The sequence below is a fragment of the Dama dama genome, chromosome 8 (genome assembly GCF_033118175.1).
Source record: "Dama dama isolate Ldn47 chromosome 8, ASM3311817v1, whole genome shotgun sequence".
NCBI lineage: Eukaryota > Metazoa > Chordata > Mammalia > Artiodactyla > Cervidae > Dama > Dama dama.
In genome coordinates this window covers 45,431,944-45,445,074 of record NC_083688.1, presented here as the reverse complement: position 1 = coordinate 45,445,074, position 13,131 = coordinate 45,431,944, and the positions used below count along the sequence as shown (strand labels likewise).

Here is a 13,131-nt window from a genome sequence, read left to right as displayed (position 1 = left end):
ACTATTCTTGTTCTGTCTTCAACAGAGACAGAAAAACTCATCAACATCCCTGTGTTTCCACTTGAAGACTGTTACTAACTTGCCCTATGACTTGTATTCTCTTGGTTTTAAAAACACACAACTCCCATAGGCCTTCCTCATGAATTCTATTTGCTAACCATTGAATAATTTCTACAGCAGCATTTCTGCTTTATCTAAGTGTAATTTTTAAGTTAGACATTAAAGTTCATTATGAATGTAAGCTGGGCGCGCTATCCTTTGGCTGAACTTGCTTTGCTTCTGAAGCAACTGCATGTAAGGACGCCTGTTTTGGATTTCCTTAATCCACCACCCCATCTAGAAGGTTCTGTCCACAATGTGCCACAATATACTTAGTAAGGATTTTTAAGTTTTTCAAGTTTTCATGTCACTTTGTTTCACAGGGCTGAGTCTGGAGGTACTTATACTTAGTTGTGCGACCCAGGAAGACAAATGGCAGTGTGAACTGGCCCTCTTTACAAGACAGATGTTGCTCTTCATTCAGTTACCTTGTCTGAGTCAAGCACTGTGCTAGACCCAGGAACAAAAGACACGGTCCCTCAGAGACAGTGTTTATCTCTCACCAGGGAGATAAATAGCCAATTACCTAATTATTACATTACAGAAATGCCCTGGAATCAATAGGAACCCCCGGAAAGGGACAGGAAGACTGCTTGGAACACAGAGGTAGGGAGGTCTGATTTAAAGAAAAAAAAATATCCTGGGTAACTAGTCAGAGAGCCGGGCTCTGACCCCACTTTTACTGTTAACTTCATTATGCCATCAGTTGTGGTTGAATTGTCCCTGCTGTCATGCCCTACAAAAATTTTAAAAAAGAAAGAAAGAGAAAAGGTATGTTGGGGTCCTAACCCCCAGTACCTCAGAATGTCATCTCATTTGGAGGTGGGATCTTTAATTTGAAGTCATTGTGCATGCTAAGTCACTTCAGTCATGTCCGACTCTTTGTGACCCTATGGACTGTAGCCTGCCAGGCTTCTCTGTCCATGGGATTCTCTAGGCAAGAATACTGGAGTGCATTGCCAGGCCCTCCTCCAGGGGATCTTCCCGACCCAGGGTTTGAACCCGCATCCCTCATGTCTCCTGTGTTACAGGCAGATTCTTTACTGCTGAGCCACCGTGGAAGCCCACGAAGTCATCAGGGTGAGCCCTGGTGGCTCAGATGTTAAAGCGTCTGCCTCCAATGCAGGAGACCTGGGTTCGATCCCTGGGTTGGGAAGATCCCCTGGAGAAGGAACTGGCAACCCACTCCAGTATTCTTGCCTGGAGAATCCCATGGACGGAGAAGCCTGGTGGTCTACAGTCCACAAGGACGCAAAGAGTCAGAATTGACTGAGCGACTTCACTTTCAATCCAATATGGTTGGTGTCTTTATAAAAATGGGAAATTTGTACATGAAGACCAATGCACATAGAGGGGACATGATGTGAAGAGACACAGGGAAAAGTCAGCCATCTATAAGCCAAGCAGAAAAGCCCGGAACAGATCCTTCCCTCACAGCCCTCAGAGAAATTAAGGCTGTTAACACCAGCCTTTCAGGCTTTCATCCTCCAGAACTCTGAGACAATAAATTCCTGTTGTAAGCCGCCCACCCTGTCTCTAGTGCTTTCTTATGGCAGTCCTAGCAAACTAAAACAGCATTTCCTATCACCAGCACGTGCCACGTCTCAGGCTCCACACCAGGCAAGGCCAGTCCCACGTGTGGGAAGGGCAAAGGCACTCAGAGTACAACCAACCAGAAAAATGCCCGAATCTGCCTTTGGTTCATTCCTATGGTGGGCTTTTGTTTATAAGGCAAAAAGTAATAGTCAATAATATGGGGATTTTTGGAGTACAAGCTATACCCAAGAGATAAAACTTTCTGTTAAGTAACACATCAACATGGCTTTGCCTAAACAGTCAATAAACATACATGACGTTCCATCTCACTAGAATCAGACTTGTGACAAACTACTCTTGGTCAACAGAAATTGCTAATACACATCAGAGAACGAATGAAAGGCATCCTGAAAGAGTGACAACCTATACATCTATAACACACACTGGGGCCATTTGTCTTCCTGTTGGCACAACTAAGGTTGAATGAACCTTGAATTGTCTTCCTAGAATACAGAGTGACATGGAAACTTTAAAGCCAAATAAAAAATAAATAAATAAGAAAACTTTCAATTAGGTATATATTCATTTCACCTTCTGAGAAGGTTTTTAACCTAAACAAAATCTGGAGTAATGAAAAGATAATGTAATATTTAGCACCTGTATAGACTAAGAAAGTTCAGCCAAGGGACATTACTTGGTTTTTGTGTTTCCAACATGTTTTGCCCTCAGGCCAGCAAGGTTATCCTTTCTCTTTTCACCCTAAGTGTTCCTCTTTCCTGGAAAATTTCCAAGCAGAACCCTGGTTCCAGGTCATAATGACTCGGTCTGCTGCCACTGGAACTCCAAGGGAGTGACTCATCCTGTGGATTTGCTTCAGCAAGTCTTCAGCAAGTCTTTGTTCTTATGCCCGTCCAGCCCTCAACCTCTCAGCGTTGGCCAGGGCCCACAACGGGCTTCTTTTTCAGTCTCTCTTGACTTCTGTCCTTTCACATTTTAAAGACATTGTAATTATAAAAATGATATACAAAGGGAAAAAAGAAGTGTACAAAGTTAAAAATGTTTTAATATATGGGTTAGCAAAGTCAACAGGGCGCATATCCTTCAAGATAAGTAGACTTCCGCCCTCCTTCCCCTTTTTTTAGAGCACATATTGTACATATTGTTCTGACTCGCTCTTATCACTCAAAAATATGTCATGAACACTATTCTGTGTCAACACATGCATAGCTCCCTGATTTTTAAACAGTTATTTATTATTCCACAGTGTATATACATTCAGTTTTTCTAACCATTCCTCTATTCATAAGTGTTGAAGTGCAGTCTGAATTTTTTCTCTTACAAATAACACTGTAACAGACATACATGTAAGTACACTCTTGCACACATAAGTATTTCTGTAGGGTAGCTTACTTGTAGTGGAATTGCATGGTCAAAGTATATATGCATTTTTAACATTTACAGATACTGCAAACTGCTTTCCAGAAATGTTCATACTATATCATCAATTCATACTATGGTTGGTTGAATATGAAAGTTGTATTTTTAATGTGCACTCACAAACATCTTATATTAAAACTTTTCCTTGCCAGTATAATAAGTAAAAAATGCTGTCTTATTGTAATTTACACTCTGATCATTGATGAGGCTGAATATGTTTCCATATGTTCACTAGCACATATTCCTCCTTCTGAAAAATTACTTCTTCACATCCTATGTTTGTTTTTATTTTGCTGCTTCTCTTTTTTTATATTGATTTCTAGAAGCTATTTGGTATTTTGTGTATTAATCTTTCCTACTGTGAATATATGTTGCATTTATTTTTTCCCCTTTAGGTAATATTGTTTATGGTACCTGTCACTGTATAAAAATGTTTGGGTTGTTTGTTCTGTAGTCAAATCTGTTTAATCTTTTCTGTTATAGTTTCTGGGGTTTTATCATATTTCTAACTAGTTTTACAGTGTTGTTAAAGAATTTGCTACATTTTCTTTTAGTCTTTTATAGTTTATTAATCCATCCAGAATTTCTTCTGCAATCTGAGATAAAATAGCATATTAATTAAGCTTAACTCATCAGAAGTTTGCTTTTTTTAACTCAGATAACATTTCAATGTGTGTGTTCAGCAAGTAAATACCATAGAGGAACTCATAGACTCAGGATCCCCCCATCCTGTGTTTCTACCCTCCACTAGGCCAGAAGTCAGCAAATAATCACCCAGAGGAAATGTGGACCCACTGCCTGTTTTTTTAAATAAAGTTTTATTGGAACACAATGTCCATTTGTTTACATAGTGCTTATAACTATTTTCCTGTAAAACAGCAGATAGTTAAGACAGAGCACTCATGACCCATGAAGCCTAAAATATTTACCATATGGCCCTTTATAGAAAAAGTTTGCTGACTCCTGCTCTAGAATCCTTAGTTTCCATGTGGCAGATGGAGATGAGAGATCATGCAGGTTTTCCACAGTAGAAACTGGAGGTGGAGCACAAAACTTTCATCTACATTCCACTTGGCAGAATTCAGTCCTATGGCCTCACTTCACTACACGGGAGGCTGAAAAATGTGAATTAGTTGTGCACCTGGGAGGAAAGAGTTGTAGAATTATTAGCCATTCTCTACTTTGATGTGCACTGCAATTATTTATATCTTTTTTCCTTGCTACTTTTAATCAGAATGGGCTAGATTATACTGCAGAGACAAACAACCCCTAGATTTCAGTGACTTTATTTCTCACTCATGCTCAGGTCCAGTAAGGGACGGTAGGCAGGTATGGCATTGCTCAAGGTCGTCATTCACTGCAGTCCAATAGAGCAGCCACCACAAGCACCTTTCGGGCTAGGTGCTACAAGGAAAAACAGAACAGGGTCACACCTGCACTAGCTCTTAACTTCTGCCCAGAATCGATACTCATCACTTCCATCTACTTTTCACTGGCTGAAGCAAGTCCCAGAGCTACTCTGTACATCAGTAGGCTTTTGTTATTGTTAAGTCGCTAAGCTGTGTCCAGCTCTTCGCAACCCCATGGAGCCGGGCTTCCCTGTCCTCCACTATTTCCCAGGGTTTGCTCAAATTCATGTCCATTGAGTCAGCGATGCTCTCTAACCATCTCATTATCTGCCGTCCCCTTTTCCCTTTGCCCTCAATCTTTCCCCGTATCAGGGTCTTTTCCAATGAGTCAGCTCTTGGCATCAGGTGGCTAAAGTATGGGAGCTTCAGCTTCAGCGTCAGTCCTCCCAGTAAACTTCCAGGGCTGATTTCCTTTAGGATTGACTGGTTTGATCTCTTTGCAGTCCAAGGGACTCTTCAGTAGGCTGCAGACAGGTAATCCTCCCATATGTTTTGAAGGAGGTAGAGCTGGGATATTTGTAAACAGTTCTAATGAACACCACACTTACACACACAGAGCACATTTATCTCCTCCCCAGAGGAGATCTGCCAGATACCACTCAGTCCCTGCACCTAGTCAAAGTCAAGGCTCTCTAGATAAAAGACTTTCCAGTAGGTCTGAATAGCACTCTGGAGCCCAGTGCTCAGTGGTCTGGAGCCTGACAACTCTCTGTCCTCACACTTATTTGGATGCCCAAATCCTAAAGACAGCTGACCATGCCCTGAAACAGGCTTCTGGGATCTGAGTGGTGTCCATGTCTGTATGGCCATGCCTAGAGAATCAGGCAATCTGGAAGCTGGAAAATAAGAACTATGGTATTTTGCTGAAATCTTGCAAGGAAAAGGTCAGCCTCCTTGTAGGATACGTATTGTTCTCCCATGTTTATAATTAAGCATGTCAGATAAAGGGGGTAAGTGACTATATGGAGGGAAGCAGTAGATAACAGATGAAAAATACCTGTGTGAAAATAGTATACAAACTACTTTGTTCATCTTTCAGGAAATGTTTACTCTTATGATTCTATTTGTTTGCTTAAGGAAAGACTTTCACTTTTCTATTAGCTTAGAAAATAGTAAAATAAGATTCATGGATTATAATCACAGAATCATTTTGAACAAGTCATACTAGCTTTAAACATATTACCTTCTGATTAAACTTTCAAATAATATAATTTTTCAAGTAAATTCTCAATATCTGGTGCCAATACCAATACATATCTTTTTCATATTCTACTTCTTTGAATGTTTCTACCTCCATGAAATTATAGGAATGTTACCTCATGTTTTAAAAATCATTTATGCTTAACTCATCAAAATACTGCTTTGTTAGTTATTTTATGTCCAAGAAATTTTTACATATTTTTCAATAATCAATTTGAATGCTTATTGAGTAAGCCCTCCCTCTCAGAAACAGAAATTTTCACTTTTCTTTCCTTAGAGTAAATTAATTTGAGCACCCAAAGGTTGAAGTTTTATTTGGAACTCACTGTGTGTAAACTTTTAAATATTTATTATTTATCTACTTTGACTGTGTTGGTTCTTCATTGTGGCTTGCAGGATCACCGTTACAGCACGTGGACTTCTTAGTTACAGCATGCATGCAGGATCTAGTTCCCTGACTAGGGATTGAACCAAGGACCCCTGTACTGGGGGCGTGGAGTCTTACCACTGGACCACCAGGGAAGTCCTTGTATAAACTTTTAAAAGTCTGACTTCCCTTAAGTGACTAATGAAAGTTGCAATTATTTTCTTTTACTTTATAATTGTCTCTTGATGGACTAGGCCTCCATTCCCAGTAGAGAATGAGTCTAATTTGTGTTACAGTGGCTACTACTATACACCCATTCTCCATTTATTTAATTTTCATCAAATTCAATGCTTTAATATTTTCACTCTCCATACACATACCAGTTACCTACTTTGCCTGGAAAAAAATCCCATGGACAGAGAAGCCTGGTGGGCTATAGTCCATTGGGTCACAAAGAATCAGACTCCAATGAGTGGCTAAGCAAGCGTGACTACCTACTTACTGAGAAATAGCCCTTAAAGGTAAAAGACCACATACAGGCCTCTGAAAACCCTTTCTTCCCTCTGGTCATATCCAGGTTGTGAAGGCTTTCTTCTTTCAGACTTTTAAACAAATTGGCTTTGGAGTCCCAGGAGGTAATGAAGTAGAAGAATGGAATGATAGGACTGAGTTCAATGTTAGCTCCAAAGCCCTTCCTAGGAAAACAATAACTTATTACTCATTTTGGAATTCTGAGGAGAAACTCCTCAAAACTTAAGTGAATTATTTTGCCAGAGGACCTTTTAAAAAATGCATCAAATTCCAAGTCAGATTGTTACAAGTTACCTTTCCATCTAAATTCGATAATCAGCATGAAGTTTATCCTTTATATTTGCATGTAATATGGCTTCTAGACGCAAGCGTTCTTTTCAGTAGCATCGGTGGGGCCAGACTGTGTGGGTTCAAATCCTCCCTCTACCATTTCTCCTCTTCTTGACTCAGTTTATCTATTAAAAAAAAGTTCAAAAATACTACCTATCTGACTGGACTGTTTAAAGGAGTAATTGAGTTAACACTTACAAAGCTTTTACAATTTTTTTTTTTTTAAATTATATGATCCCATACTCCCATCCAGGGTAACAAGAACCACCACAAGTTGCATGAGAATTTAAGTTTCTCCACTTTGGACTTCTTTATCCCTTATTAGAACAATGCTTTGTCGACATGAGCACACTACGGTAGCAGATTTGAGCTTTGCCAGAAAGGTGTTTCTATCTAATTTCAAATTAGGAATTCCTGAACATTGGATGATATACTATGCTGCTGTACACTCAGGGGCTCCCCTTCGAGTGTAGGGCGTGAGTCAGAAGTAACTCTGGCCTGCGTATTTCTAAGGAGCTTTGACATCCAAGGAGCCGCTGAGAAAGTTATTGGTATTGAGAAAAATGGAGGCTAAGTCACCCTGAAAAAAAAAATAAATAAATAAACTGAATTGGAGAGCTGCCTGCATTTTACTCTGCTGCCTCTGGAAGAGGTGTGTTATCTAAAGTGCTTCCATCATGAATAATGATGGAGAAACTGCCTTTACTCTCCGACTACTGTACTTTCAGGCAGAAATCCATGCGCTGGTGCCCACGGCGTGTATCTGGAACTTGGTTATCACACACCTTTAGAGCAACCAGTCCTCAGCGTGAGAGGCAGCGACAGGCAGGGGCCGGGACACTTCGGGGTGTCTAAGGTCAGACCCAACCCAACCCCCACTACTTTTTCGGCGGCTGGTTCTTCTGGTCATTTCGGAAATCGGCTACCTTTGTTTACATGTTGAGCCTGGCTCAGCACTAGAAAGCCTTAGCGCTTTCTAAAAAGAAGTCTCTTGCGTTTATAGGCAGTGCTGGGGGAGCAAAGTTCTTTCTCCTGGGCAGGGGAGGGTGCCTGTCCGGCAGCAAGTGAGGGTGGTGGCACCATCTCCGATCGCAGAGGCAGCTTAAGTGAGGCAGAGGTTCGGGGGAAGGCGAGGAGGCTGGTGTGGGGCAAGCAAAGTGCGGAAGCCGTACGGGGATTCTTCTAGAAAGTGGGGTGGGAAAGGAGCTAGGGAGGGCGTGTGGAGGGAAGGGATCTGTGTCAGAACGTGCGTGTGAGCGGATACAAAACCCGAGAGAGGCGTGAGCAGCGCTGTGTGTGCGAGCCGGAGCGAGGGGCGCCGGCTCTGGGTGTGTGCGCCTGGGTGAGTGACACCGAGGGGCGGGCTGGCCGGCCGGCCGGCGGGCGGGGGCAGCCTGCGAGGGGCGGGAGTGTCCCTGCGTGGAGCGGGCCGACCCGGAGTTGTGTCAGTGAAGGAATCTAGCCCGCGGGCCGAGCCGGCTGCGCCCTCCGCCGCGAGCGCCGGCAGCGCGGGGCGAGCTCCGGACGGCGCGCGGCCCAGGCAGCGGCTCCTGCTCGGCCCGCCCTCCGCGCCGCAGGGGCCGCCACCGCCGCCGCGCCTCCCCACCCCGCCCCCCGGCAACCGCGCCCCCGATCCCCGTCCCCGGTCCGGGACGGAGCGGCTGGCGCTCGGCACAGAGGTAAGCCCGGGATCTCCGGCCGCCGCCGCCTCCCGGGACCCAGTCCCCGCCCGCCCGCCGGGCTCGGGCCGGGACGCGGCCGGGCCTGCGCAGCCGGGACGGTGGCTGAGCCCGGGCCGCGCGATCCGCAGCCTGAGTCGCCCAGCCCCCGCCGCCTCCCGGGGCGCTGGGTGTGGCCCCGCGCGGACCGGACGCGGAGGTCGCCGTCCTGCCTTTCTCGGGCCGGCACTGGCGAGCGAGCCGGCGGGCGGGCGGAGGCGCCGGGTGCGGCGCACATTCGCGCGCCCAGGGCGGGCGTGTGGCGGCGGCGCTCCGACGTGGACCCGCCCGCCCCGGATCTGAATCGGCCGCGGTCCCTCGCCTGCCCGCCCCCACGCGAGCGCCCCCTTCCACCCGCCGGGCGGACGGAGACCGATGCCCTCCCGCCGCCGCGCTCCTGCTCCGAGCCGCCTCTGCCGGCAGCACCCCGCCCTCGATCGCCGTCCGGCCCCGGGGCAGCCGGTCCAAGGAAACCCGCGCGCCTCGGTGCCCGGTGGTAGCCGGATGCGGCGGCTCCCGGAGCCGGCAGACTCGCCGTGGCGGTCCCAGGGTGGCGGGAGCCGATGCCTGGAGACTTGGCCGCGGGACTAAGCGTTCGCGTCGCCGCGACTGGGCGGGCGGACCCGGAGTCGGCCGAACCCGGAATCGGCCGACGGTGGCCAGAGCTCGAGACAGCTGTGGCTCCGGAGATGCGAGAGGGTCTTCCCGCTCTGTGCTCACTCCCGACTTTTCCGTGCCTCGGAAGATCGGCCCCGCTCGCTCGCACTCTGGTGATTAGTACTTACTGCAGACGTGGGAGATGAAGGGTTGAGACTTTTACCTGGACAGGGATGCGACTGAAACCTCCTATCTTGTCAACTTGAGGTTTCCACCTCTTAGGGGGTTGGTGTGTGCGTGTTTGTGAACTTCCTGAGCTTTTGATTCCCAGTAGTCCGGGTTTTAGCAAATGCCAAGATTTTGGAGCCCTGACATTTTAAAGATTCTTTCTGTGAAGCATTTTCCTTTGAGTGAGCTACAAAATCTGTAGCTTGAGAACTAGGGAGAAACCTTGAACTTCAAACACAGCCTCTTTCATAAAATGTTATGTGCATTATTTTTCACTTATTTAATTTTTTTAAAAAATGTTATATTAAAAACTTTTACCAATCCTCTCGCACATCAGAAAAAAAATGACTCAAATTTTAGAGCCTATGCAGAGGAAGAGCTTTATGCCAGTATTTGAAAGAGTAAGGTCGTGTGACCTTTATGACTGGTTCAGTTTGTCCTAAAGGAACGATTCATTGCCGTATCTGATTGATTTTCTTTTCTAGAGATTAAGCAGATGTGTAATATGGCAGAGAAAAGAGACAGGAAGTCAGAATTGCTTCATTCTGAAAAAAGAAAAAATATTATCCAAGTAACAAATCCATTTACTTTGAAAGATACTCTGAAATGAAGTCCCCAGTCGCTTTTTGTATGAAGTATTTGATTGGCTTTTATAAAATTATATCAACTAAAATACAGTGTGTTGTATAGATGGGGCAGATTTTTTATTAAGTAATTGTAGTATTAAAAAAATACCTGTGTATGAAAATATTTGTTGGATCTCTAACTAGGGGAAAATCAACTTTGGAAATGATTTTCTATTTGGACAGGCAAATGCTGCTGCAGTCTCTAATTAGAGTTTTGGATTAAACTCAAGCTTTGTTAAAACCTATTTTATGAAGCAGCAGAACAAAAAATATGTCCAATTCTTTATCTGTGTGTGGCTTTAAACACATATGCACATACACACACGACTAGCTCCAAAGGATAATTTGCATAAAAATACAATCACTTGAATGCAGAGAATATCTAAGAGGATGGTTAGAAAAAAAACCAAAACTCAGCATCAGGGAAAGGAGTATATTAATTGGCAATTTTCTTTCTTTAATCTTTGCCTGTGAAAATATTAAATAATTTTCTAGGAATCAATTTAAAGTACTTACTAAGGCAAAATGATCAAGACTCCTTTTGTATTAATTTTGTTTTAGGGAGCCCCCTAATGAAAGTCTCCAATTGACTGTTGCTTTGCTTGCACTGATTTTTCAAGTGGCCTTTGTGGGGATAGATTTCTGTGGGCTTGTGAGGCTGCTCAGCCAATCTCTGTAACGATCAGGAAGAGAAAATGCTTAGGCCGCACCATTGCAGTCTTGATACTCTGCCAATAGGAAGCATCTCAAAGACCTACTTTGCCCTGCAGATGGAAATACTTTCCATCAGAAGTCAAGCTTTAGAAATGTTTCGTTTTTGGTTCTAAGTTTTATCAGTTTCTCTGTCTCTGATGATAGAATTGTGCTGTTATCAATTAATATTCACTTATGGCTTTTGTGTTGAAGGCACTTAGGTGATCTTCATTCTGTTACCTGCCTTACCTTTACACAGCTTTAATCAGCATCTTATGAGGCAGGACAAGGACTTTGGGTTGCTGTTTGATGGATAAGTGGGAGAAGTTGAGATTGCTCATGGTAAGATCTAAATGGCAACCATGTGTCTCCCCATGTGATTGTAGAGTGGAGTGGGTTTTGCGTGACATGGATCCCGCCTGCTCACTGCTCCCTTGTGCTTCTTCACTAGTCATCTTCTGTAGACCCTTCACTGTTGTTTAACGGTGGTAATTGAATCAGATGGCTGTTAAAATTTTTGGACCCAGAACAGTTGCTTTCACAAGCATGACATAGGACGTGACGGCAGCTGCATAATATGGGCAGATTTAAGTGATGGAGTCTGTTTATTGATCTCTGAATGATTGTGCATAATTCAGCCAATCAATTCATTCCATCACTGTTCTGTCTTAGTGTGTAATCACACAATTCAAATGTGATTTTCATGATACAAACAGTTAAAAACCACCAGTACACATAATTACAGAACAAAAACAAACCTTTCTTTTTTTTCCTTCCATTTTTTTTGAAGTAGTCTGCTGTGAAGGTGTTATTTCCTTGACACATCAAAATGGCTAATTTGGAGTTGTGACGCTTGTTATGTAAATAGGCCATATGTTGAATTTCTACAGAAGTTTATTCATTCAATGTTGTGATAATGGATAGGATCCCCTAAGTACCATAGCTAAGAAAAATAGCCTGTGAAGATGCATTTCTACTGTGTATATCATTCCCATTATTTTTGTTTAACAGCTAGTGTTTTTATTTTCTAATAAAAATATTCTTAAATGTGATGTTGTCATCTATCCTTATATGTACCAATCATTGTAGTCCTAACTCAAACTCTCTTCTCATTTATGCACTTGTTTAATAGTTTTCATGATTGATGTCCTGTAGTTAGGGCAGAAGCTACATGCCTGATCAACTTTTTATATTTTTCTGCTAAACCTCCTCCTTTCACAATGAAAAGACTTTCCTTTTCTTTTCTACTGTTAGTGTTCGCTTCATCACTCAGACTGAGACCTAGGAACCATTCCTGACTTCTCTCTCATTCATTCCATTAGTAAAGAGAAAGTGAAAGTTGCTCAGTGTTGTCCGACTGTTTTCGACTCCACGGACTATAGTCCAGGACTATTCTCCAGGCCAGAATACTGGATTGGGTAGCCGTTCATTTCTCCAGAGGATCTTCCCAACCCAGGGATCCAACCCAGGTCTCCCACATTGCAGGTGGATTCTTTACCAGCTGAGCCACAAGGGAAGCCCAAGTGGACACCAAATCTTGTCAACTCTTCCTTTGTAAGAGTTTCTCTGAGCCAGCCCCGACATTTCCTCACTGCCTCCCCCAATAGCCGAGACCCTTGGCCATCACTATTCTAGGATGATTATAGTCGGCTACATCCTGTATCTCTGTAATTGAGTTCTCCCAGTGCTTCGCATTTCACCTTATCAATGTTCCTAAAACTCTGCTCTTTAGAATTCTTATCCAAGGATTGTCTCACGAGAAGACTGAATTGAACCTAGGTTTGTCTGATTCCAAAGTTGGTACTCTTCACTAGTTCAAATACTTACTGTGCCCCCTACCCACCACATTTGGCCCAACCTCTCAACCTGGTTTTAATGTACCCGACGCTTGCTCAAATTTTACTTACCAACTTTATTTCCTACTTTTCTAACATGAAGCTTCTGTTCCTACTAACTGAATCTCACTGCCCTTCTCATTTGTTCATGCTGTCTGTTTTAGAATGCCTTTTCCATTTTCCTCTGACCTAAGCACAATCTTCAGATTAAGTCCACTTGCCCTAATCACGTTACTCTCCTTGGATTCTTCTTCTACCCTTTTGCCTGCATCATTCTTTAGGACACTCTTATATACTCTCTCTTATATCCCCTTATACCATTGTGTTCTTAATTCTTGCTTTCCCAACTAGACTGCAGGTCCTCATAGGGCACTCATGGACCTTGTGTGCTGTCTTTGAACCGTCTACAAGCCTTGGGCATAGCACACCCTTGATAAGTAGACCTGTAGAATCAATAAACTAGAAAGGTGATTTTTTTTGTTTTTTTAAAAGATGGGCTTTGATATTGCCTGTGTACTCCTCATC

At 43.7% G+C, this 13,131-nt stretch overlaps 1 protein-coding gene and 1 long non-coding RNA gene across 3 annotated transcripts in view; one reads left to right on the top strand and one right to left on the bottom strand.

The window, feature by feature from the left end:
* Positions 1-3,840: 3,840 nt before the first annotated feature.
* On the bottom strand, positions 3,841-9,714 carry LOC133060995 (uncharacterized). Its single transcript, XR_009693885.1, has 3 exons — positions 9,413-9,714; positions 6,874-7,034; positions 3,841-4,213 (listed from the first exon to the last, which is right to left on the bottom strand). It is a non-coding gene; the product is annotated as an uncharacterized LOC133060995 (long non-coding RNA).
* SPATS2L (spermatogenesis associated serine rich 2 like) overlaps positions 8,164-13,131 on the top strand; it is a 184,297-nt gene continuing 179,329 nt past the window's right edge. Inside the window, exon 1 of one of the 2 annotated variants that reach the window (XM_061149046.1) lies at positions 8,164-8,251. The gene's annotated coding sequence lies outside the window, so the exon portion shown is untranslated. Of the gene's footprint in view, positions 8,252-8,495; positions 8,589-13,131 lie in introns of those variants that run through there. The other variant, XM_061149049.1, reaches the window with a different exon arrangement.